This window comes from Lissotriton vulgaris, chromosome 2_1 (genome assembly GCF_964263255.1).
Source record: "Lissotriton vulgaris chromosome 2_1, aLisVul1.2, whole genome shotgun sequence".
NCBI lineage: Eukaryota > Metazoa > Chordata > Amphibia > Caudata > Salamandridae > Lissotriton > Lissotriton vulgaris.
In genome coordinates this window covers 1,579,322,919-1,579,348,301 of record NC_141687.1, presented here as the reverse complement: position 1 = coordinate 1,579,348,301, position 25,383 = coordinate 1,579,322,919, and positions in this window count along the sequence as shown.

Here is a 25,383-nt window from a genome sequence, read left to right as displayed (position 1 = left end):
GGGCTTTATTTCAATAACTCGAGTTAAGGGAGATTCGGTTCCATCACCACTAAGGTTCAGGAAGGGTCTTCTAAACTTTATTCACAGAGTACAATATTTATACATTCAATTTCGCAGATAGGGAGGAGCGCTCCAGGCAGAGCAAGAGAAAGAGAGATAAGAGCATGTGGGCGTGCATGAGGGCGTACATGTGGGCGTTCACTTGAGGAGTCATAGGTGAGTCATAGGTGGGTGGATACATGGAGGGGGGTTGCATGGCCAGCTGGAACTTTGCCCTACTTGTGTGCGCGACTTGATTATGACGTGCAACTGATGTGTAACTGGGGGGAGCTGACTTTCGGTCTGGTAGGGAGGCCTTCAGTGTCAGGGCGACCAGCACGTCTGGTATTATCTGATATCTTAAGTCTGGGGATGTATTATCTGATAATTGGCGTAGATTGGAGTGGAATACAGTGGAGTGGAATACCGTACAGTGCAGAGGCGTTCAATGAACTAATGGACTAGCATAGAATAGAATGGCCTAGAGTGGAATACCATATAGTGGAGTAGTATACAGTGCAGTAGAGTACAGTGAAGTGGTGTAGCCTGGAGTGTGCACACTGGTGTGGGGTAGAGTGTAAATGACTACAGCTGAGTGGTATCCACTGGAATAGCACAGAATGGAGTGGTGTAGAGTGGAGTGGCAGACAATGGAGTGGTGTAGAGTAGAGTAGCGTAGCGTAAAGTGAAGTGGCATACAGTGAAATGGAACAGTGGAGTGATATACAGTGAAGTAGCATAGGGTGGAGTGGTGTACAGTGGAATAGCATGGCATACAGAGGAGTGGCATACACAAGTCATGTAGAGTGGAGTTGCATACAACGTAGTAGCATAGAGTGGACATGCTTAGAGTGGACATATGTACTGTGTAATAGCTTTGATTTGAGTGGTGTGGAGGGTTGTACAGTGGAGTGTTGTACAGTGTAGTTGCATATAGTTGAGTAGGCTACAGTGGAGTGCTGTGGACTGGAGTGGCGTACAGTGTAGTGGGGTAGAGTGTAATAGCATAAAGTGAAGTGGCATACATTGGAGTAGCATCTAATGGAATAGCATTGAATGAAGTAGCCTAGAGTGGCATGCCATACACTGGAGTTTGTAGAGACGAGTAACAATAGAGTGGCATACAGTGGAATAGCATAAAATGTAGTAGCATACAGTGAAATGGCATAGAGTGGAATATCATATACAAGAGTAGCATCCTGTGAATTGCCATACAGTGGAGTAGCATAGACTGGAGAGGCGGAGGGTGGAGGTGCGTACAGAGTAAGAACATAGATTGCACTGGCATACTGTGGAGCTGCATTCAGTGTAATAGCACAGAGTGGAGTGGCATAGAGTGAAGTCTCATACAGTAGAGAGGTGTAGAGTGGAGTGGCATACAGTGGAATAGCTTATAATGGAGTGGTACAAAGTTGCATGGCATTAAGTGGAGTTGTGTGGAGTGAAGTGGTGTATCGTGTAGTGGCATACAGTGGAGTGGCATATGGAGGTATGTGAAATTTAACAGCAATGTAGACTATGGTGTGCAGAGTAATGCAAACAGCAAATTGAACTGCCTTAAATTTCTCCTGACATACTAGTCAATGCAAGAGCCATACATGCTGGCCTTGCGTTGCTTTGTAAATCGGGCTTAAGTATTGCATTGCTCATGTGACACCATGTCTGATGCAAGGTTACAGCAATGCAATAATACAGCTAGTCTTTAGTTATATTTTGGGCCAAGATATACTAGAGTAACTTCACAGTATAAAGTGGTACATGGAGATGAAAAACCTGTATGTAATTGGGTAATGGCTGTTTTTAGAGGCAGCCATGTAGTCTTTTTGTACTTTTTGACTGTGTTCTGTATTAGTGACTTCGATATAGGTAAGTAGTAGGTTTTATTGTAGTTTCCTACCTATGACCAATTTCTTAAAGTGGTCAAAGATAGGGAAATGTATTCATAATTTTTACATATTTTTAAATACTTTTACAAAGCACTACACTCGTACCTAGTAAGTACTGCTTATTTCAGGAATTTTTTCCACAGTATTGATTACTTTTTCTTTTACAGAATTAAATATGTCGAATATCGTAAATACAATGAACTGTGTTACTTCCTAGATAGTATTGCATTACTCCATGATATAAATATTTTTAAATATATCAAAATGAATAATTATTTTTCCCTACCTATGAGCACATTACTAAATTGGTAATAGGTAGGGAAAAAATATGAAACCTAACAGTCATTTCTAAGGCCCAAAGTCAGAAGACTGGCAAAATGGCCATAGAAAAACATGGCTGCCCTAAACATTTGTAAAGGCAGTCATTATCTAATCAAATAATGAATTGACTTTGCCAGGTACCATGATAGTTTCATGACATTTCGTGAAATTATGCGAAAGTCCTTTGGTCACAGATATCACTAAGTTTAACGCAATACAACTTTAAAACCTTAACTCACTTACCTGCAGTACCAATAAAGGATCATCTGTACACCATAATGTTTAATCCTGCCAAATAACCTGTAAATCTGTCCAACCTATAGAAAATGCATCAGTAGAAAAGCATGTTTTGAGCCCCTTTTTATCTGTGCACCCCATAATGATTCACCACAAAAATGTACATCATCATAAAAAGTAGAAACTGCTATAAGTCTAGAAAGGTTTATGGTGATTCGTCAAATGGGTAAAAATGTATACAGGAGCAAACATCAGAAGAAGTCCTATCTCTGGGAAGCCTGACTACAGCTACGGAGTGGCAATCAGATTTCAAGTGATTGCATGTGTTTTTTAGTTTTAGTTACAATATTTTGACCATAAATGTGTCTTCTAGTTGCTCATGTAGCAATTCTGAACCTTTGCATATGCAGTCTAATTTACTTTTTTGCGCTTCTTCATAATTTATTAGGATTGTGGTACACATAAAGCCAAAAGCGAATGAAAGCTAATCATTGTTGTTATAAAAATTGAGATTTCTTTATTTTAACCTAGCGGCCAATTTTCATGTCCTCCATATAGTAGTTTGTGTAGCATGCTGCTAGGTCACATTTTCATTTTGTTACACAGGAGTGCATAAGGAAGGTGTTTTCTCTTAGCTTGCTGGGCACAGTTTTATTTTGGACCCAGAAAGCATGCAAACAAATTGTATGTACACTAAGATGCATTGCATTTGTTATGTATTTGTTCACTGGTTTCCATTAACATGCGACCATAAATGGGTCTTTTAGCTGTTTATGTAGTAAATCTTAAACTTTATATCAGCAGTCTAGTTTATATTTTGGGCTTCCTTGCTACTTTTAGTAGTATAGTGCTACACTTGCTCCGGACCTCATCACCAACTTTTGGCATAATGTGTTTAATCTCATGATGCAATGAAGAATTTTTCCTAAGCCATGGAAGGAAGCTATTGTCACTCTGCTACTCAAAAAATCGAATGCAGATCATGACGACCTGAAAGACTTACGACCCATATCCCTGCTGCCAGCTCCTGCCAAGATCCTAGAAAAGTTTTTCAACCTGGAGTTGGTTACTGTTAGAACTGGGGTTCTCTAGTTTGCAGAGGTTGTCTAGTTGGTAGGGTCCCTTGCTTCTCATCAGGGTAAGAGGGATACACACTTTAGATAACCTCTGTTCACCACCTTGGTAGCTTGGCACAAGCAGACAGGCTTCTCCCAAAGGCAATACGTAACACAGTGATAATACCACAAATGGACACCACACCAGTTAAGAAAAAAAAAGTTTCTTTATGTAAACTCAACAAGACCAAAACAACAAAAATTGAAAATACTTGTAGTAAATAGCACTTCAAAACAGTTATTTCCAAAATAAAGTTAGTAGAAAACAAATTGCTCCACCTGGGCTATTATGACGTAGTGACACCAATAAATCCAAAGTATGATGCCCACCGCAAGGTGACCACCTTCGGGCACACAGTCACATAGGCTCCCAAACAAACTGTACCTTTGGAAAACGAAGTCTATGATGATGCAAGGTGTCATGGAGGTGAGGCATTTGTGCCGAGGTCGAGGCCGGCTCCCATGTTTGTGAGGAGGCGACGTGTCAAATCCAGGACAGGGGAAATCGGTTGCATCAGCGGTCAGGTGTTGGTTCTGTTGAGGCGATGCAAAGGCGTACAGTTTGTGGAGTCACTCTCGGCTGTTATCGGCACAGTGATAACTGGATGCAGGTGTTGGTATTGAAGGAGTTGGTGCGAGCGCTGGCATCAGGAATGCCGGTAACTGCAGGCACTGAAGGGCATCATAGCTGTGGTGCAGGCTGGAAGGTGCGTTGTGCAGTTCACAAGCAGTGAGCCTGGCGCTTGTGCAGGTCACAGCATCACAGTGGCATCGCTGATGGCATCTAAGATTCTTCGCTTCCCTTAGGTTTCTTCCAGTTCCCAACTGCAAGACCATCCTCAAGAGGCCCGAAACTGGAACAGACACCTCCTAGCAGGCCAAAACTCTCTGCAATAGACTTTAGGGGAGCTGAGGGTGAATTTTTCTGTCCCTGAGACTTCAGAATAGGAAGCCAACACACACAAGCCCTTGGAGAGTCTTCTTCAAGCAGGTTTTTCAGCAAAGTTTCAGTCTATCTCCTTTCCTTGGCAAAAGCAGCAACCCCACACAGCACACAGCAAAGGGGCAGTACTCCTTCTCACAGCTCTCCAGCTGTTCTCCTTGGCAAAGGTTCCTCTTGAGTTCAGACATGATCTAAAGTTCTGGGGTTTTTAAGGTCCACTACTTATACACATTTTGTCTTTGTTCTTCTTTGTGCACAGGTCTCTGAGCCCAGTCCAAACCAGTTCTGTCCTCACTGGTGCAGTATGACAACAGGATGTGGAGGCAGCATTGTGCAAGGGAGACAGGCCTTATACTGGTGAAAGGAAAGCTCCTTCCACTACTCTAAATGCAGTCAAGGCCTATTCAACTCAACTCTGAGTCGCCGGGAATGGCCATGCACACCTCAACCCTTGAGTGGCTGGTGGCTGTCTACAGTGAATGTGCATCCCCAATCCCTGTTACTCCAAACCCGACAATACATACACAAACAGGTTGAGGCAAACAGAATGGCTAAACAAAAAATTCCTACTTTCTAAAAGTCCATTAGAGTTAATAGGGTGACCCTATGTCCATCAGAACCTGGGTATTATTGATACAGTACACAATTGGTTCTGCTGGGGTTATTTAATTACTGTGATATGTGTATTCAATACAAAAGTGATGATAGATCTCAAATTTCTTTGGCAAATTACATTTTTAAAAGAAAACACATGATACAAACACACCAAGAGAACATGATTTGGAAAAAGCAGAGTGTTTTTACTATTTTGTTATTCACAAGAAAGTTGAATATGGCTGTCACAAACTATTAAATTGCGGCAAAACAAAAAGGTGACTGTTGTGAGAACAAATAAAATAAGGTGACAAGTGAAGTCAGTGGCAGGCTATATACATGACATACTTAAGTGAATTAAATACATTTGATTCAAAATTTCTGTCCAATCTCCGAATTTATATCATGAATACACGACCCAGTGGTGATTCAAAGTTAGGGTCAAGGAGACTGTTTGGACATGAATTACAATGACGTTGATTTTTTAACCCTGAAAACAGTGCAGATTGTCATGCGTCAAGGCGGGTCTTCTTCAGGACTGTAAAAGACGAGGTAGACAGCCTATAAAATTGATTAAGAGGAGTCAGGTGTGTTCTAAAAGTCAAACAACCTTAGCATGTAATACAGTTGGTAAAGGCTGGGCTTACCACATAAACAGAGAACCTGATCAATGGATTCAAAGGATGCTGAGATCCTCAATGGAAATTCCACCAGGGGTTGGAAATCTACAATAGAAGAACTACCATTAGTTTGAACTTAATGGCGGTGTGTGACCAAGATTTTTTGTAATGCAACTGGTAAAAGAGCTTACCAGAAGTTCAAGCAATAAGTCCCGAAGTGGTAGGGATCCAATAAAGGTGTCCAATTGCTAGGTAATTATTCAAATAGTTTTTTTGGGTCCAAAGGATTGAAGGCATCCACCATCTGGTAGGAGTATAAGGTTAAATAACCCGTAATTATATTTTTGAAAGCTTGCTTTAGCCAGCGTAAGGAAGACTAAAAGTGAAAATCATGCCTTAGTGTGGATCAATGGCTCAAATATTTGAAGACCTCTAACAGCCAGTTAGAATCTAAACAAAAATGAGCAAAGTAATTGTTTAAAAACAGTATCTCAAGTCCTCGTTAAATAATGACACCAAAACGGTTGGGTACTGGGGTGTTGAAAAATTAAAGCACCGTCCAGGAAAGGCTCTTTACGAACTTGGATTTTCATTTTTTGAACATGACTAGAGCCTAAACTGCTGAACGAAATAACACCAAAGTTGGCCAGAAAGCGTGCTTTTTGTGATTTTGTGTATCTGTTCAGTAGTTTTTCAGATATCTAACTTAAAATAAATAGATATCTGAGGACGTGAGTCTTTGCTGTGGACTAGCAATTCCTACTAACGTTTGATTGACTGCCAACACTTTAACCAGGAAATGTTGCCAACCATCTTGGGACTCAGCTTGAAAAAAATACAAGTCAGCATTTGGGAAAAAGGTGCACAATGGTGAGGGGTCCCTCAGGGATCCTGCCGGGGGAAAAAGCATTTTTTTTTCCACAGACACACGGGTGGATCTGCAAATTTGCAGATTTGTTTTAGGAAGCCACCTGGTAGGCCAAATCCTGGAGGCTTTGTCGTGTTCTAATCTAGGACCCCGATGAATATTGTGACCTTATGCCCCTATACGGCTATAATCCATTCATACCCCTATAATGGCATAAACGATCAGAGACAAATTTCAGCCATATTTCTGAAACTCGCCTCTGCAGCTCATTACAGTAGATGACACAGCAGAAGCCACTATCTTAGATTCCTAGATTACACTCCGAGTTCTTCAACAAGATAAAACCCAGCAACCTGGGAAAGCCCCACTTGCTATGTTTTGATTAGTAATAGAACTCTAATGAGCACTGAAAGGACGATCACTTCCTAGTGACATCTTTATTGACGTCTTATGCCAAACAACTTACGTCAAACAAGGCACCTTTCAGGTATAAATATTACCAATGTTGCCTTAAGCAAGCGCAACGATGGTGTGGTGAATACAGGAGCCGAACAGATGTCCCTTGCAGAGCCCAGCAGATGCAAGCAGCCCAAGGACGCTGCCCCTCCTCCACCTTGACGCGCTGAGAGAGACGCTGTCTTTTCTCCTGCCGAGAAAATCCAGCTCCGGCGTTTCCAGACTACTCTTGCGAGTGACTGGGATATCGAGTCCTGGAAGGAGATGCAAAACCTCCAACATTCTATTCCAGAGGTATGGTGTTGACTAAACCCTTAGAGAGAATTCTTGAAGCAAACCTTGGCAAAACCAACTTAACTTAAACTGCTACTTACTCCCTCCCAAGTATTAGGCTTAGGTCAGGTACACTGGGGTAGGCGTAGTTAGAAGCACCAGTTGAGTACGTTAGCTAAATGTATATATGAATGTATATATTTTATTCATTTTAACCATTGTATGGCTAAGAAACCATCAGCCTGATTCATCATTGTTAAATCCGGTCGCAAAGGGCCAGATTCTGAGAATTTGGCCCTTTGCGAGCTGTATTTTTGCATTTGGGATTCATTATCCCAAATGCAAAAATCGCTATTTAAGAATTCGCATATTTGCGAGGAATAGCATTTAAGGAATCTCTATTAGAGATTCCTTAAATGCTATTCTTGAAACATTTTTAAATTGCGAATTCGCAAAAATTTCCAGCTATTTACCGCGAGGTCAAACCTCGTGGTAAATAGCGGAAACTTAGAAAAATGCATTTAAAAGCATTTTTCTAAGTTTCATGTTACACACACACATGTCCTTGGGACATGTTTGTGCGCAACACCAATGTAGCATACATTTCAGGGGTGCTACAGGGTGTCCTTTGGACACCCCTGCACCCTTGAAATCGCAATTTCAATATGCGAATCGCAAATTGCGATTCGCACATTGAAATGTCTTTCCATTCATTCCTATTGGCCTTTGGGCCCATAGGAATGAATGGGGAGATATTCCTTAATTGCGATTAGCAATTTGCTAATCGCAATTAAGGAATAATTAGAAATCGCAATTTAATTAGCGATTTCTTGGTGAATAGCATTTTGCTATTCCTTAATAGCGATTCCTTAATAATCGCTATTAAGGAATAGCAAATACTCACCTTGATGAATCAGGCTGCATATCAATGCTTTTACAGTATTATTTCGCAATCCTCCTTTTACTGTACGCACTTTTTATGATAACAAGTCTTGCAATTGTGGCAATTCATTTCTCCTGCATGAGAAGAAAGACTGTTCAATAAATAATACCTTTTATTGAAAACGCCCGTCTTTCTATTACTCTGCACCTTGGTGAAAGTAATCTGCACAACTGACTGAGTAATATAACTGTCTATTGTTTCACACGACTCTAGAGATTGACTCTTATTCTAAGGAGCAAAGTTGTCATGTTTATGCGGTTGTTGGAAAACTGAATCCCTTCTTGTCTGTGCCAGGGAAGCTGATCACTTCCTATTCAGTCAAGAAAGTTTCCAGTGACCTCTGAGCTAGTTGGTATAAACCCAATTGAGTTTAGCATAGTCAGTAGAGACCTGGAAGACCGCACTTCTACGTCTAAACTGCTCTTTATGTTATTCCAATGCGCAGGGCCTATAGGGAAAATAGGAACTACACTACAGCTTGAAGGGGGGGGGGGGGTAAATGTAGCTCGCTGTCAGGTTTATAAATTGCCCTGGGAACCACCACCTCCCCAGGGTAATAAATAATACATAATATACAGGGCCCGCTCGGCCACCGTAGCCCTTACATTAGGTACCAGGAGGTCTTCTTGGACACCAAGGTCACTCATAGGTAAGGGGACTTCATCTCCCAACTAGTAGTGTGTCAGGAGGTGTGTTTGCAGGGTAGTGAAGAAATGGGGCATGGCCACTGAAAACCTCTCAGCAAACCCACTGTGTGAGACTTGCTGGCAGTTACAGGAGGAGTAGTTGGCCTCCAAGGACCCTAAATAGCCAATGGGACTTCATCCCTCTACCAGTATTGCACAAGGAGGCCCATTAGTAGAGTGACAGTCAAAGTGGGTGTGGCATCCCAGCCTGTCTCAGCAATCCTGCTGCGTGAGGCTTACAGGAGGTAAGCTGACACCCAGTAACATCCCTCGGGCCAATAAGCCCCAATCAGTGGGATTGAATTATTGAATTTGAAATTTATATAGCGCTTGAATGCCCAAGGGCATCTAGGCGCTGCAGCGGAGGAATCTAGAAGAAATGAGTAATAGGATAAGATTTAGTTTGAGAAAAGCCAAGTTCTAAATGCTTTTCTGAAGGAGAGTAATGTTGGGCAGTTTTTTATAACTAAAGGAAGTGAGTTCCACAATTTTACCGTGTTGAGGGGAAAAACTACTTCCTCCCCAATGATCCTTCCTGAATTTAGGTATATGGAGAAATTTGCTCTGAACTGAGCGAAGCATTCTGCCTGGATGGTACCACAGTAAATGCTGTTTCTTGTACATAGGTCCTGTTCCTTGTAGAGCCTTGAAAGCTAGACACAAGGCTTTGAAATCAGATCTCTTTTTTACAGGGAGCCTGTGTAGCTTTTTTAGGCCTTGGCACTCAGACTGGAACTTAGGAATATTCAGCAACATCCTGGCAGCAGCTTTTTGAACCCGCCGCAATTTGAGCATGTGCTATTTCTGGAGGCCCAAATAAAGGGCATTTCCATAGTCCAGTCTGGCCATTGCTAAGGTTGTTACCAATGTTTTTACTGCAGCTAGGAGAATATATGGTTTCACCTTCCGTATTAATTTTAGTGTTAAGTGAACCTGAGTGGCCACTTTATTCGTTTGATGTTGGAAGGTGAGTCTGTCGTCAAAGATGAAGCCCAGATTCTTGGCGTTGTGCACTGGGGTGGGAAGAGTTCCCATGTGCAGAGGCCACCAGTTCTGAGACCAAAAGGATGTGTTTTGATCCCATTTAGCTTTAGGTAGTTTGCGCTCATTCAGTGGTCCACGTAGGCTATACACTGATTGAAATGGGCAGCCGTTTCCTCCAGATTGCTTGAGATGGAAACTACAATCTGACTATCGTCCTCGTATGATACCAATGAGAAGCCAAACTGCCTGATGACATCATCTAACGGGGTGATGTATAGATTGAACAAAGAAGGGCTCAGTGATGAGCCTTGCGGCACCCCACATGGAAGTGTAAATGTTTATGGACTGGAGTCACCAATCCGAACAAATTACCACCTGTTGTTTAGCTAGGATTTGATCAAACTTTGCGCTAAGCTTGAGAATCCCACTTTCTGGAGCCTTTTAACGAAAATGTCATGGTTCACGGTGTCAAAGGCCGCCGAAAGATCCAATAGGATCAAGGCGGCCTTTGCACTGGAATCCAGCGTGGAGCGGAGCTCCTCTGCTCCCATGACCAGGGCTGTCTCCGTTCTGTGCCTTTGCCCGGAAACCGTATAGCGAGGAGTTTAGCAGAATTTCCGAGAACACGAAGGCCGTGAGTTGGGGGTTTATGATCTTTTCCAGAACCTTATCTGCAAGCAGGATCATTGCTATAGGTCTGTAATTGTGGAGTGGTGTGGCTCACTGGTTAGAGTGGAGTGGTGTGGCTCACTGGTTAGAGGCGGCAGACCCGGAAGCAGAGAACGGCCCGGGACCAGGGTTCAATTACCGACGCAGCAGGGTCGTGTACCAGGGTCTGCGGACTCGATAATTCTCGCCTCGGTGCCTACTCTAACCAGGGATCACACTCGGCAACTCTGGGCATTAAGCTTGCCTCATCTCTACAACGGCCCCCCACAGACGCCGGGGATGCCTGGTTTCACCTTGGAGATACCCAGAAAGGGACCATCTCACAGGGAAAGCTAGGACGGGTTCTCCGGTAGTAATTGAGCGCGCTACAAAACAGCATATATATATATATATATATATATATATATATATATATATATATATATATATATATATATATTATTATGGTCACTGGGATACAGGTTCGGTTATTTTAGCAAGGGGAGAATAGAGACCTTCTTCCATACGTCTGGGAAAGTGCCAGACCTGAACATCTCATTAAAAAGTAGGCTGAGTTGCTCGCTGATATCATCAGATGCCAGATGGAATATTTTAGAAGGGCATCAGTATGAAGGTGCCCCCGATTTTACTGATCTGACTATCTGCAAGATCTGTTCTACAGTGGGAGGAATGAAAGTGCTCAGGTCGTGACCAGGTCGTCTAGGAGGTGTGGAGAGTTAATTCTATTGAGGATCAATACCCTGTTCTATAAGGGAATTGTAGATAGATAACGCCTTGTCCCTAAAAAAGTCTGCAGAATGCTGCACTGCTGTTCTGTACTAATAGAGTGGGTAGTGCTACTAATTCCTTTAAGGTTGAAAAAAGTATTTTACATGAGTTGCCCGAATGCCTAATTTTCTCTGAAAAATAGCTGTTTTTTTATCCAAGACCAGCTTTTATATTTGCTCAGGGACAGTGTATATGCAATTTTTTTGGCTTCTGCATAACTCTTTCTCCAGCACCTCTCTGCTTTTCTGCAGAGTTGCTTCTGGATACGCAGTGTGTCACAGAACCAGGGTTCTGATCTTTTCGTCTGCCTACTATTGGAGGTTTTTTCTGGCACTAGGGTGTTTATTTCTGCTTCAACCCAGATGGTAAAATTGGTGCACAGACAAAATATCGACTCCAAAATATCGAATGGACAAAATATCGACAATAATAAAATATCGATAACAAAAATATCGTTGGTCAAAATATCGACTAAAATAATGATAAAAAAATATTGAGTACAAAAATATCGACAAAATATATATAAATAGTCAAAGTAAAAAATTTCGATAATATGTAGAAAAAAGGTAATTTTTCTTTTATTAATAGTAATATAAATTGTAGTTAATGTTTAGGAGCGGGATGTTGGGTTAATAGGGGGATAAGGGTGGGGAGTAATTTATTAATAATTAATTAATTAATATATGTCTGTAAATATTTTTAATTAATAATTAATTGGTAATTAATTAATAATAATTAGTTAATTAATTAATATAATTTTGTACATATTTTTAATTAGTAAATAATTGGTAATTAAATAATATTAATTAGTTAATTACATTAATTAGAGTAATTTATTTATATATATAATTTTTAGTTATTGTTAATTAATTAATTGGGAAAAAATAATATTAATTATTAAATAAATTAATTACAGCTAATGTGCTAATATATTTACTTTATTGTAAATACTAATTAATTGGTATTTAAATGATATTAATTAATTTTGGGTAAAGGAGTATTTTTAGGGTTCAGGGTCAGTTTTCAGTTTTTGGGTAAAGGGGTATTTTTTGGGTTCAGGGTCAGTTTTCAGTTTTTGGGTAAAGGGGTATTTTTTGGGTTCAGGGTCAGTTTTCCGTTTTTGGGTAAAGGGGTATTTTTAGGGTTCAGGGTCAGTTTTCAGTTCTTGGGTAAAGGGGTATTTTTTGGGTTCAGGGTCAGTTTTCAGTTTTTGGGTAAAGGGGTTTTTTTAGGGTTCAGGGTCAGTTTTCAGTTTTTGGGTAAAGGGGTATTTTTAGGGTTCAGGGTCAGTTTTCAGTTTTTGGGTAAAGGGGTATTTTTAGGGTTCAGGGTCAGTTTTCAGTTTTTGGGTAAAGGGGTATTTTTAGGGTTCAGGGTCAGTTTTCAGTTTTTGGGTAAAGGGGTATTTTTAGAGTTCAGGGTCAGTTGTCAGTTTTTAGGTAAAGGGGTATTTTTAGGGTTCAGGGTCAGTTTTGGGTGTTAGGGTAAAGGGGTATTTTTAGGGTTCAGGGTCAGTTTTGGGTTTTTGGGTAAAGGGGTATTTTTAGGGTTCAGGGTCAGTTTTCCCTACTGTTGCACCCACTGGAGTGGGAATAGTAATTTTAACCCCTACGCTATCCAATGCTTTCCCTACGCTTGCACTCTTTGGAGTGGGAATAGTATTTTTTACACTTCTGGTATCGTACGGTAATGTAATAGTATCTTATTTAATTATAGTATGTTACTATATATATATGTTTTAACAAATAAGATTGTAAAAAATTATTTTTATTATTTTCATTTATTATTTAATTATTATAAGTTAATGTAAGTATTTTTAAGTATATGTTAGTAATTACATTTTAATATTAATATAATTTAACACTGTTTTTAATAAAGTCGATATTTTTTACAACTATATTATTGTAAACGATATTTTGTACTCAAAATTTTTGTACTTACCTGTTTGTAGATACAAACTCGATATTTTGACTGTCGATATTTTGTCCACGATATTTTTGCAAGTCGATATTTTGTCCCTCGATATTATTTCAGTGATCTGGTAAAATTGTTAGTGGCTACATTTGCTTTGGGCGTTAGGTTTGGTTTGGAAGCTGCTAGTGTTAATTGCAGCTGCAGTGGACAGATATTCTTTCAATTTCGCCCTTTGAAAATCCTAACGGTGGTGTGAAGTCGTGTGAGATGGTGAGAAGAGATAAGTACAAACCGAATGGCCTTGGGATTGGCAGAACATCCTGCACCTTCAGTTGAGTATTAAATGTGAATATTCCATTTAGGGTATGACACGCTTCATGAGTTGAGTACTTGACCAACTGTTGCATCGAGACACTGGCCATCAACTCTAGGAGCGAGACTGTATATTGGTTGTGTGCGTCTTCCAAATCCTGAGAGTCAATAATAGATTCAATAATGTGACTAATAGTCTCTTCAAACTTATTTTTCGCCCCTGGCTGTCTATACAGCAATGTACTATTAAATGTATAATTTTCGCCTATTTTGATTCTAAATGAAAGCAACTCACAATCAGGACCGCTTCCTATTGTAGAACTTTTTATCATCAAGTTGTCCTTAATAATAATCGCTAGTCCCCCCCCCCTCTTATTCTGTCATTTCTGGTTAGTGTGTAACCTTGTACGAATGGTTAGAGAGAGCTCAGGTTCAGACGTACTATCTGCCAAATTTTCCATGATGAACTCCATGTCTATTTTGTGTGCTGCAAGCAGCTCTGTAAATTTAATATTATGTTTAATTAAGGAGCGGGCATTCAGGAGAAATCCTTGGAGAGACTTCTGTAGATGTTTGTGTATTTGAGACCTGTTTCGTGCTTGAGCAACTTTTTGTTTTTGTAAAGGAAGTCTATATCACAGAATGCACGCACCTTTTGCTCCTTTGAGGGTTCTAGTTGCAAGCAGCTAAGTTGCTAAGAGGTCTTTGGAGGCCACGCCCCCTTTCTCCACCACTCTTCAAACACGGCTCGTGGTGCACTACTGTTTGGGGGATGAAGTCAATTTTGCTCCTGAGGGACCTTGGAGCCCTCCTGGTACCTCTTGTAAGTCCTATATAGTGGGATTCCTGAGAGCTGCTCAGAGACCCAGCCCCCTTTCTCCAACACTCTGCAAGCAAAACTACTTGTTTATAAAACATATAAGAACATATAAATTCACGGAAAAAAACAAAGGCTACAGGGATGTTATCATTATGGTGAGGAATTAGCATTTAAAAAAACCTTACAAATCAGTGATGTCAATGACAATGGCAAGAGTGATGAAATATGTGAGATCATAAGCAGTGCATTTCAGGGGCGAAAGTTATAGTTAGCTCAGCTAACTATCACTGCTCAATTTTTCTGGTTTTGTATGAGTAAAACCTGAACCTAATTATAACGTCAGTGAATTTCTTAGTTTTTTATATTCCATTTCCTAACTATAAGCCTCTTGTAACCTTTGTTTTTTTCAGTGAATATATATTATTTCTACATATATCTACACATATATATATATAGATTTATGGTGCAGCCACAGGCGCCGGGGAGTACCCATCCCCAAGGGTTTGGCAGTTACTGTGGCAACTTTTGGAAACTCTAAATGTAATTGGAAACAACAAAAATGCCTCTTCCTTGTAGGAGTGTCCTGCCAGCTAAAGTGTTGGACTGTGGTTTTACAGAATGCCACTACTTACTTAAGCGGTGGCTGCAGGCTGAAAACGGGTTGTTTGCATTGGGATGACGGTCCCTGAGAGTTTCTCGCTGTCCACAGAAAGTTCAAGGTAGGCATGGGGACAGGAGCAGACACCGCCCACTTGGGCAGTACTTATAATGTGTACCTGCTCCACATGGACTCGGAGTTCCGGTTCGAGTTATCCCCCTCACCAGCCTAAGCAGTGCCTCAACCAATCATAGAGGGACAGTGTGTTTTAAAAGTTGGCCTGGACAGTACTTACTGTTTGGAGGCCTCTGAAGATTCATGTAGGCGAAACACGTTATGCCGAAGTTTCTATTAAAGAGCAACTGACTGCTGGTCTTGTGTGTCCTCTACTTCTGTTCACTACAAATGAGTGTGGTTTTATTACCTACTGGCCGTCGCCAGTAGGTAGTTATAGTTAGGACCTCACTTCTTTTGAAAAGGCGTTTTTTGATTTGCCAATAAAGTTGGCACCTTTTGACAAATCTTTGCAAAATTATCCAAAAAAAGGTCTATCCAGGTCAGCCCTATCCTGAAAGTTTGGGGTTGATTTGTTAAGTGGGGGCTGAGAAAAAAGGGGGATCCCAAAAAGTGTTTTCGCCATGGTAATTTCTATAGGAACTTTTAGCCAAGGCTACAGCCTGAACTGCTAAATGCAATTACACGAAATTTGTCAAAAAGGTAGCTCTTGGTTCAGAAAGTGACCTTTTTTAAATGGTGTAAATCTGTTCAGTAGTTGCTGAGAAATTCAAAAAATAAGAGTCAAAAAAACTATTTCCCATAGGAAACTTTAGCAAAGGCTACAGCCCACACTGCTGAATGGAATGACACCAAATTTGGCAAAAAGGAACTGCTTGGCTCAGAATGCGTCCTTTAAAAAATTGTGTAAATCCATTCAGTAGTTGCTGAGAAATTGAAAAAAAACAAATATCGATATCTAGGGATGCGGTGGATTAGCAAACCCTCCCGACCCCGAGCTTCATTTTAATTGGCTGCCAACACTCCAAACCAGGAAGTATTGGCAGCCATCTTGTGACTCGGTAGAACCAAGTCACAAGAAAACAGAAAAACAGAGGTGAAAAAAAGAAGAAAAGGGGGAAGGGTAGAAACAACCTGACTACCTAGGCCTGCTCAGAAACTTGTGAACAGAGCTGGCGTCTGCACACATGGGTGGCGCCTGGGTGGTCTCTGTGGCGTCGTCTCGCCGCTTGCGGCGCCAGCGACCGGCGCTGAGCCACACGACGCCGCCTGCTGAGGCGCGGGTGTGCTGCTGGCGGGGGGCTTTCCGGGTCCGATCTGATGCCGCGGGTGTTCTGGGGGGAGGAATCTATCACTAACTAATGTCTCTGACAGATGTATTGTTACACAAGTAGTAAGTTGTGCATCTTGTGAGTTGCAGCCTTCCTGTGCCCCAGATTGCAGTGAAGAACGGGATTAACTATTTAATAGTTTTTTATTTTTAACAAAATTTAGGACAAGCAAATTTGTTAAAAATAAAAAACTATTAAATAGTTAATCCCGTTCTTGATTGTTTTGAGTCCTGTTCTGGTCATTAGTTGTTTAAATATTATTCACATCAGCACTGGCACCTTCTTTTGTTCATTGATATTCTGGCTCAGCCTTGCGGATTAGACCCCCCCCATAGTTGTTTTCCACCAGATTGCAGTGAGCAGAGTCAAGGAAGTGGTAAGGAGACAGACAATTGCTGTCTCTTACCCAAAACAAAAGTTGTTGTGATTACTGTCTTTGCCTGTGGTTGTTACAGTTTAAAATTGTAGTTTTAACCTGCCTGTGATTGCATATTTTATCACCTGTTTTAAGTTTTAAACTTGTGGTTTTCGCTGCCCATGATTGCTTTCATTTAACATGTTGAATTGTGGGATTTGCAGTCCAAACTCTGTATTTTATCCCTCTCATTCCTGGTGACAATTCCTTTTCCCTTCCAAATTTCTCCTCTGCTCTGTGCTAAGCCCTTAATGTTAAAACAGTGCACCCCCAGCCACCATTTGTGTTCACAAGCCAATGTTTACTAGGGCCTGTGCACTTTGCTTTTTGTCCAGGAGAGGGAGTAAGGTTTTATTCAAACAGTATTGTTAGATTTCAAGTTAGTGAGGCCTTTACCTGTAGAAGTCCAAAGTGTGGATTGAGCCTGTCTGTCTCCTAGGAGATTCTGAACAGGAGAAGCAGCTCCCCAACTCCCTGGCCAGCAAACCTTGTCTGAGGTTGCTAGGACCTTATATGGTCTGCTAGTGGTTGGTACATGTGTTCACTGATTGGTGATTGTATCTGGTGTTTCTATTGTATTAGGGTTAGTGTCCTCATTAGTTGGGTATTTGAGGGTTCTGATTGGTTTCTGGGTTGTGATTCAATCAATGTAGGGTTGGGACTAGGGCTAGGGTTAGGATTTCTATTGGAAGTAGGGACTAGAGCTTCCTTTGTTCTTGCTTGTCGGGAGTAGGGTGGGGCTAGGGCTAGGGTTTGACCTTGAATTGGAAGTAGCGATTAGGGCTTCTGGTGTGATTGGTTGCTGGACTAGTTGTGGGACTAAGAGTAGGGTTAGGCGTTCTATTGGAAGTAGGGACTAGGGCTTCCTATGTTATTGGTTGTAAGGAGTAGGGTGGGACTAGGTCTAGGGTTAGACCTTGAATTGGAAGTAGCGATTAGAGCGTCTGGTGTGATTGGTTGCTGGACTAGTTGTGGGACTAAGAGTGGGGTTAGACTTTCTATTGGAAGTAGGTACTATGGCTTCCTGTACCATTGGTTGCTTGGACTTGGGCTGGAACTACTGGTTGGGCTAGGGCCTCTATTGGACGTAGAGTTCAGGATTTTTGAACTGATTGGGTGCTTGGACTAGGGCTATGATCGGCTGTAAGGTCCTGGTCTCATATTGGTTCTAGATTTTAGGGCTAGTGTTGTCATTGGGTAGTGTTAGGGCTAGGTTTCCCATTGGCTGAAGGGGTCACCTGATTACTAGGGCTATAAAAGGCCAGGGTTAGGGCGTCTCAGCCCAGGCGTCTCAGCTAAGGGTGGAGAGGACAAGGGTAGTTGCCTGTTTGAGCCTGTTAAGGGGGAGAGGGCAAGGGCAGCTGCCTGTTTGAGCCTGACCAGGGCCATAAATGCTGTCTATTTTCCCATTTAGCAATACCCAGCCCACAACATCCACAGCTACAAACTTAAGGTACTTATGGATATATATGTTTATCACTTTATTCTAATTTAGCATTTCCAATGAACTACCCTATCTCTCAGTCTGTACATCTATCAATGTATCCTCAACATCCACTCACATTTATCCCAAACCCCTTGCCACTATATGATCCTCAAAATAACCCTTTCTTGACTCTCTCCTACTCTACCCCTCCTTGTATCATCTGACACCTCTTTCTCCTATACCTATCTCCCAAAACAAAGCTTTCTAAACTCTTCCCTCTGACTCCTCTCCTCCACAACTCCTCTTAACTCATCCAAAAGCCTCCTCCTACTGCTAAGACCTAAAAACAAAAACAAAAAATCCTTCACTCTTTTATCCTTCCAGTATCCATTTTTGAAAAAATTATCAGACTAACATGTTCCCTTCTCAAATTCCATATTCAACTATACTGATTCACCACTAATCCTTTATGGGTGCAGGAGTGGCGTCCTTCAACACCCCATCAGGGGTAAAAAGAGCTATATTAATGCCAACCTTTCTTCCCCTTTTATCCTTCCGCTATCCTTCTCACTCCAAATAACTGATAATATCCACCAGTGAGATTACTTTCATATTTCACCATACTGATTCACCACTAATCCTTAATGGGCTTCCGTATTAGTGTGCTTCAACACCCCATTAGGGGTAACAAGCGCTATATAAATACAAACCTTTTTTCCTCCTCTATCCTCCTGCTATCTTTCCAAATCCAAATGTTGACTAACCTATCCACAACTTAAAATGTACTTGCATGTTTCACTATACTATTTCAACACCAATCCTCTATGGGTCCTGGAGTAGTTGTTACTCGCCAAAAAAGTGCTTTGACGCCTCGTATGGGGTAGTAAGCGCTATATAAATGCAATTACAATACAATACAATACAAGCACCCCCAGGGCTAAAGAAAGCAATTTAAAAAAAAGAAATCTGGCGAATTTGCGCTGGGGCGCGAATACAGCCGAGAAAATGTAAAAAACCAAAGCCCCTGGGTGGGCCAAGTCCCGGGGGCACTGAAAAAAAATGTATGTGAGGGCCTAATCCCCCCCCCCCCCACACTGCCCCAGGGACTGCCACCCCCGGGGCTAATTTTTTTAATATGGTGTCCGTGTCAGCAGGCGCTAAATGTTTTCAAAGACTCAATGACGATACCAATGTTTATCACATGATCTTTTGTCTGTTTCTCTTTTAGTGAGCTTATTATTTGGGAAAAAGATGGTGAACTTCAGCAGCGACGGAAGCAAACTTGCTTGCCTTGTGTAACATTCCAACAGCACAGCCGCCAACACCTCTGTCCATGTAGAGCAGACTGTTTACACGCAGGTGGGTTTACCTGCGCACTGGGAACGCATCTTGTGCCAAACAAAGTCAGGCCATCACTCCTGATGAAGTTCCCTCCCTGCGTGGAAACTTATTTATTCCTGCATCAGCCAGGACAGAATTAAAACCAGCGCATTGATCTATTCAAATTTCAGCTTTTTCACCTCAGAGCCCTGAAGAAGTTGTGAGTTTGTACCCTGACGAAACACGTGTTGGCTGCGCAATCGATCTTCAATAAATACAGAGGACACAAGATATCTGGAGAGTTCTGTCAATGTTTTATTCACATGTTTGTTTACATCAGTGACTTACCTGAATATCTCATCGAGTTAAAAGACACAGCACTGGTTCTGTGATTTACAATAACGTGTGCACGGGCAGTTGGTATGGAAATTTATGGACCTTGTGTCTGTTGAAGGGCTTTGTGTTATACCTTCGCTTGTTGCTCAGTACGCTACAAAGAACTGTTGTGTATCGATTTAGATTCCGTATGAATTTCCTGATTTATGTCCTTATATAGGTACATTTCACATTGCCCTTATATAGGCATAGAAATCCAGTCCTTATTTAGGCATAGTCCATGCTATCTAAATACAGGCATGACCGCTTCCACCCGTTCATCTACGCCACAACGAGTTCTTGGAAAACCAGACTCTAGAGCCATTAGGGACATCCCCTTGCTTGGATATTGATTTCTCCAGGAACTCATTATTATGCATGAACATCTATTCTTTAGGGGTTCATTCATGACGTTCATATGGTTGACTTTTACGTCAATACTGGCATTCCAAAACACCTTCAAGGTATAAATATGCCTTCACTTGCTATGGCTAAGCACGGTGTGGTTCGTTGGAGTTCGACTACCTACTTGCACGACGTGGCTCGCCACAGCAAGTACCGAAGGAAGCCAACTCCCCAGCTGACGCACTGACCAGACGCTGTCATCCTCCTTCTGAGAATCTGGGAAATTGAGTCCCGAGAAAGAGATACCAACCTCTCTCATTCTAAGGTATGGAGCTGATTAGAACCTAGAGAAACCTTTTGAAATTCTTGGCAAAACTAAACTTATGCTAAAGCAGCACCTACTTCTTCCCTCATACTAGACTTAGGCTAGGTACACTGGGGTAGGCTTATTTTAGAAGCACCAGTTGAGTATTTTAGCCTGTGTTATTTATTTATGTATTTTTATATATGTCATAGCAACAGATCATGCCATTACAGTATTATTTTATATTACTGTGTGCCCTGTACTCATTATACTTCACATTCTGTCTAACTATTGTAGCAGTTCATATCTCTTGCATGAGAAAAAAGACTGTTCAATAAAAATTGTTTTATCGAAATGCCCTGTCTATCTATTTCTCTGCAACTCTGTAGAAACAAAGCATGCACGATTGACTGAGTGAAATAGTTATCTAATGTTTCCACGACTCTGAAGATATTGTTGCGATTCTAGGAGAAACAAAGTTGTCATGTTTATGCGGTTGTCAGAGACTAATCCCTTCTTGTTCATTTGAGAAAGTTTCCAGTGACCTTTGAGTTATGTGGCACACACACAATTAAGTTTAATATACTCAATAGAAACATACTGACCTCAGTCCTATGTCAAAATATAGTGTATGTTATTCCAATGTGGAGAGCCTATTAGGGATATATGAACTACACTGCATGGCGCCCAACGGTTTGGTAAGGCACTAATTTAATGCTAGATACTGAAGTAAATCAGTTGTGCTTTTCTCAGAGACCCCTTTACTCGTAATACTCCAATAGACATCTGGAGTGGGTAAAGGGATAATAAGTGCCATAGCTTAGTTGGACGAACAATCCTATGTATTAGCTTTTTGGTTTGGTCAACATTGAAGGATGTAGTGTTCCAAAATATTGTGCACCTTATCTTTGTTCCCTTGAAACTTGCTCTGCAATTTTCATTTCACAATGACCGAAAACTTGGATAACACCTTGAGTGGACTGGGCTGGTATGGGAATTCTCAAGGGCATATTATCAAGCTCATTATCGTCGCTTTATCGGCATTTTTCTGTAAAATACCGATTCGGTAAATTTACTGAATCGGTAAATCTATATGTAGGTGGCACTGCAAACAGTGCCATAGGCCCCTGAGAATTCGTTATTTACCATGTGGCACACAGGTCTGAATCAGGGGTGCAACAGGGTGTCAAAGTGACACCCTGTCCCCCTTGGCAATTCAGTCATTTTACAGAATCGGTATTTACCGATTCGGTAATTGCCATTGGTTCCTATGGGCCTATATCTGGCCCTAAGAGTAGTGTTCAGAAAGAGAAAAATGTTTTTAGTGTATCAGCAACGGAAAAAAAATACTAATAAAGAGAAGAATAATGGAAAATCAAGTACAGACAAAACTGTGTATAGTAAAAGGAGGAAAAAGCAATTTATGAAAATTAGGAAACAAATTTTTATAATAGATTTGTGACAAATTTAATTAAAAAAATTAAGGTATGTAAGAAAAAAACAGTATTTTATAAGAAGAAGAAAGCTATGGAAAATGTAGTTGAGAAAGCTTTGGAATTGAAAAGAAAATTGTTTATTTTAGTAATCAATAGAGTTAGATCACTAGGTAAGCCAATCCATTTAATGAAGGCCAAAAGTAGGTGGAGAAGATTAATTAACAGAAGTAATTTTTGTAAGGTTTTTTTTGGGTGAATGGAAACATAGTTAAAGTTCTGAGCCTTTTTTTAATGAAGAAAGTTATCTTCAGAATAATGATTTGTTGCATGCAGTTGACACCAGTGGTCGTGCTTATGAGGTTAGTAATGGTTGTCCCATTGAGAAAGAGAAAATTGTTTCTAGAAATGCAGAAGAGCTGTTAGCTGGTGAAGTTTTAGGGAGACGTCCTAAAGCTCCAGTGTACACTTGGAATTGTAGTAGTATTTGCAGGGTGCGGCAAGAATCTATTGATTTTTTATGCAATTTCTTACATAATTATACCAAGAAAAGTGTTAAACAAAAGAATAAGATGTTGCAAGGACTAGACCCTTTCAGAGTGAGAGAAAATACTGGTTTGCAAGGCCATTCTCTGCCTTGAGTTTTTAAAAAAGTATGTCAAAGTTTCTTTCACCATTTAGGGATGTTAGCAGTTCATCATACTCAGATGAGGAAATTAGCCAAAACATTGTATTACGCGAAAAGTCCAGCACCAATGTTAAAAAAGTTGAACACAGCTCTTTTGCGTGGCTCTGTATCAGATGTAACAAATGTTTGTGATGAAATTCAGATTAGATACTTTGGTCCTCAGGAAGACAGTGGAGAAAGTGAGAGATTAATAGAAGAAAATGTGGAAGAGAATGTAGGACAGTGCAGTGTAGAAAATATTGAGCAAGAAATTATACAGTTTAAGGTGATTTCAGGTGAAAGGCCAAATTATTCTTGTATCTGTTGTTGACGAATTCATTATAAAAATCAGACCAGGACTGTTGATCTGTATTTAAAAAGTGAAAAGGAAAATAATAATGAGTGGAAGGATTTTGCAACTTATTTGTTGGTAGAGATTTGTTTTGATTTGGGTTCTGAACAGCATATTTGTAAATATTGTTATAACAAATTAGATGAGAACAAAATGCCTGCTAGAGCTGTCCATAATAATCTTGAGTTGATAAATATTCCTTTGGAACTGATGGATTTAAATACCTATGAGTCTATTCTTATTCAATGTGTGCATCTATTTCAGGCTATTGTTCGTATGGAGCCTAAGACAGGAAAATTGCCTCCTTCTGATTTACAGAGAGGATTAAAGGGAAGAGTTGTATATTTGCCTCTAGATTTAAAGACAAATATTGAAACTATTGGTGAAGAAAATGTAGAGGATGAACCTTTAGTTATTCTTGTTAATGGCGTGTGCCCGTGTTTGTTGTTCATTGCTGCATTATTTGTTTGTTTGTACCCCTGCATTAGCTGCCTTGAGATCGTGTGCCCGTGCTTGCTGTCCATTGCTTCATTGTCTGTTTATTTTTGCTCCCTGCATTGGCATTTGTGTGGCTGCCCCGCGTAGTTATTTGGTCGGTTGCACCCGACCCGGTCGGCGCTTCCGCCCCAGCCGCCATTGCTGTTGTTGTTGTTGTTGCCCAGAGCCCGCCCCCTCCACCACGCACCCGCCACCCAGCTGCTCCTCCCTCGCCCCTCCCCCCTCCCACTTATGACAGATGTTCTTGCGCGCAGCGTTCACGCGCAGCGGTCACGCCCCAGTTGCGCAGAAGGTGCGCCAAAGGTAAGCCCGTCTACGCCCGTCCGCGCCTGGACCGCGCCCAGCGCCAGACCCCCTGGCCCTTGTACCACCTACCCCACCCGGATTACATACGACACCACCACCCTCTTAGCTCTAAACCCTGGCCGTCTCCCCAACTGCGTCCAAGCCGCTCCTAGACACACCCATGGACCCTTCTCTTGCAACTCCTGCAAGTTCGACGGCACCAAGAACAACTCCTCATCCTCGAACACAAAACAGTTATCTAACCCCAACCACCTAAAATGCATCCTGCTCAACACCCGCTCGGTCCACAGGCACGCCATCGACCTCTGGAATCTACTAGACAAGTCAAGTCAAGTCATGGAATTTGTATAGCGCACTACATACCCAGAGGGTTTCAAGGCGCTTAGGAAGGGGAGGAGGATTACTTGTCAAATATCCATGTTTTAAGTTGCTTTCTGAATGCTAGGTGGTTCTGGGTAAGGCGAAGGTACGCGGGGAGTGAGTTCCATGTTTTAGCAGCCAGGTATGAAAAGGATCTGCCTCCCATGGTGGTCTTGTTGATGCGAGGTACAGTGGCGAGGGCTTGGCTGGAAGAACGTAGTTGGCGGGAGGGGGTGTAGAAGGACAGTCGTGAGTTGAGGCAATCTGGTCCGATGTTGTAGAGTGATTTGTGTGCGTGGGTAAGCAGACGGAAAGTGATCCTCTTATTGACGGGTAGCCAGTGGTGGTCTTTAAGGTGACCAGAGATGTGTTCATTGCGTGGGATGTCTAATATGAGCCTGGCTGAGGCGTTTTGGATTCGTTGGAGCTTCTTCTGGAGTTTTGCGGTAGTACCTGTGTAGAGGGTGTTTCCGTAGTCCAGTCGGCTCGTGACCAGAGCGTGGGTGACTGTTTTCCTTGTTTCGGAGGGGATCCAGCGAAATGTTTTTCTGAGCATGCGAAGAATGTTGAAGCAGGAAGAGGATACGGCGCTGACTTGTCTGTTCATTGAGAGTGAAGAATCCAGGATGACGCCTAGGTTCCGTGCGTGGTCTGTCGGGATGGGTGCTTTTCCGAGGGCTTCTGGCCACCAGGAGTCGTCCCATGCAGAGGGGGTGTACCTAAGATGAGGACTTCTGTTTTGTCCGAGTTCAGTTTCAGACGGCTTTGTTTCATCCATTCGGCAACTTCTTTCATTCCTTCGTGTAGGTTAGTTTTGGCGGTGCTGGGGTCATTGGTGAGGGAGAGGATCAGTTGAGTGTCGCCGCGTAAGAGATGATGTTGAGGTTGTGTTGGCGTGCGATGGCCGCGAGGGGGCTCATGTATACGTTGAAGAGGGTGGGACTGAGTGAGGATCCTTGTGGTACGCCGCAGATGACTTCAGAGGCCTCGGACTTGAATGGAGGAAGGCGGACTCTCTGGGTTCTTCCGGTGAGGAACGAGGTGATCCATTCAAGTGCTTTTCCTTGGATTCCGATGTTATTGAGGCGTTGTAAAAGGGTGCTGTGGCAGACTGTGTCGAATGCTGCAGAGAGGTCAAGGAGGATGACGGCGACTGTGTCTCCATTGTCCAGTAGAGTTCGAATGTCGTC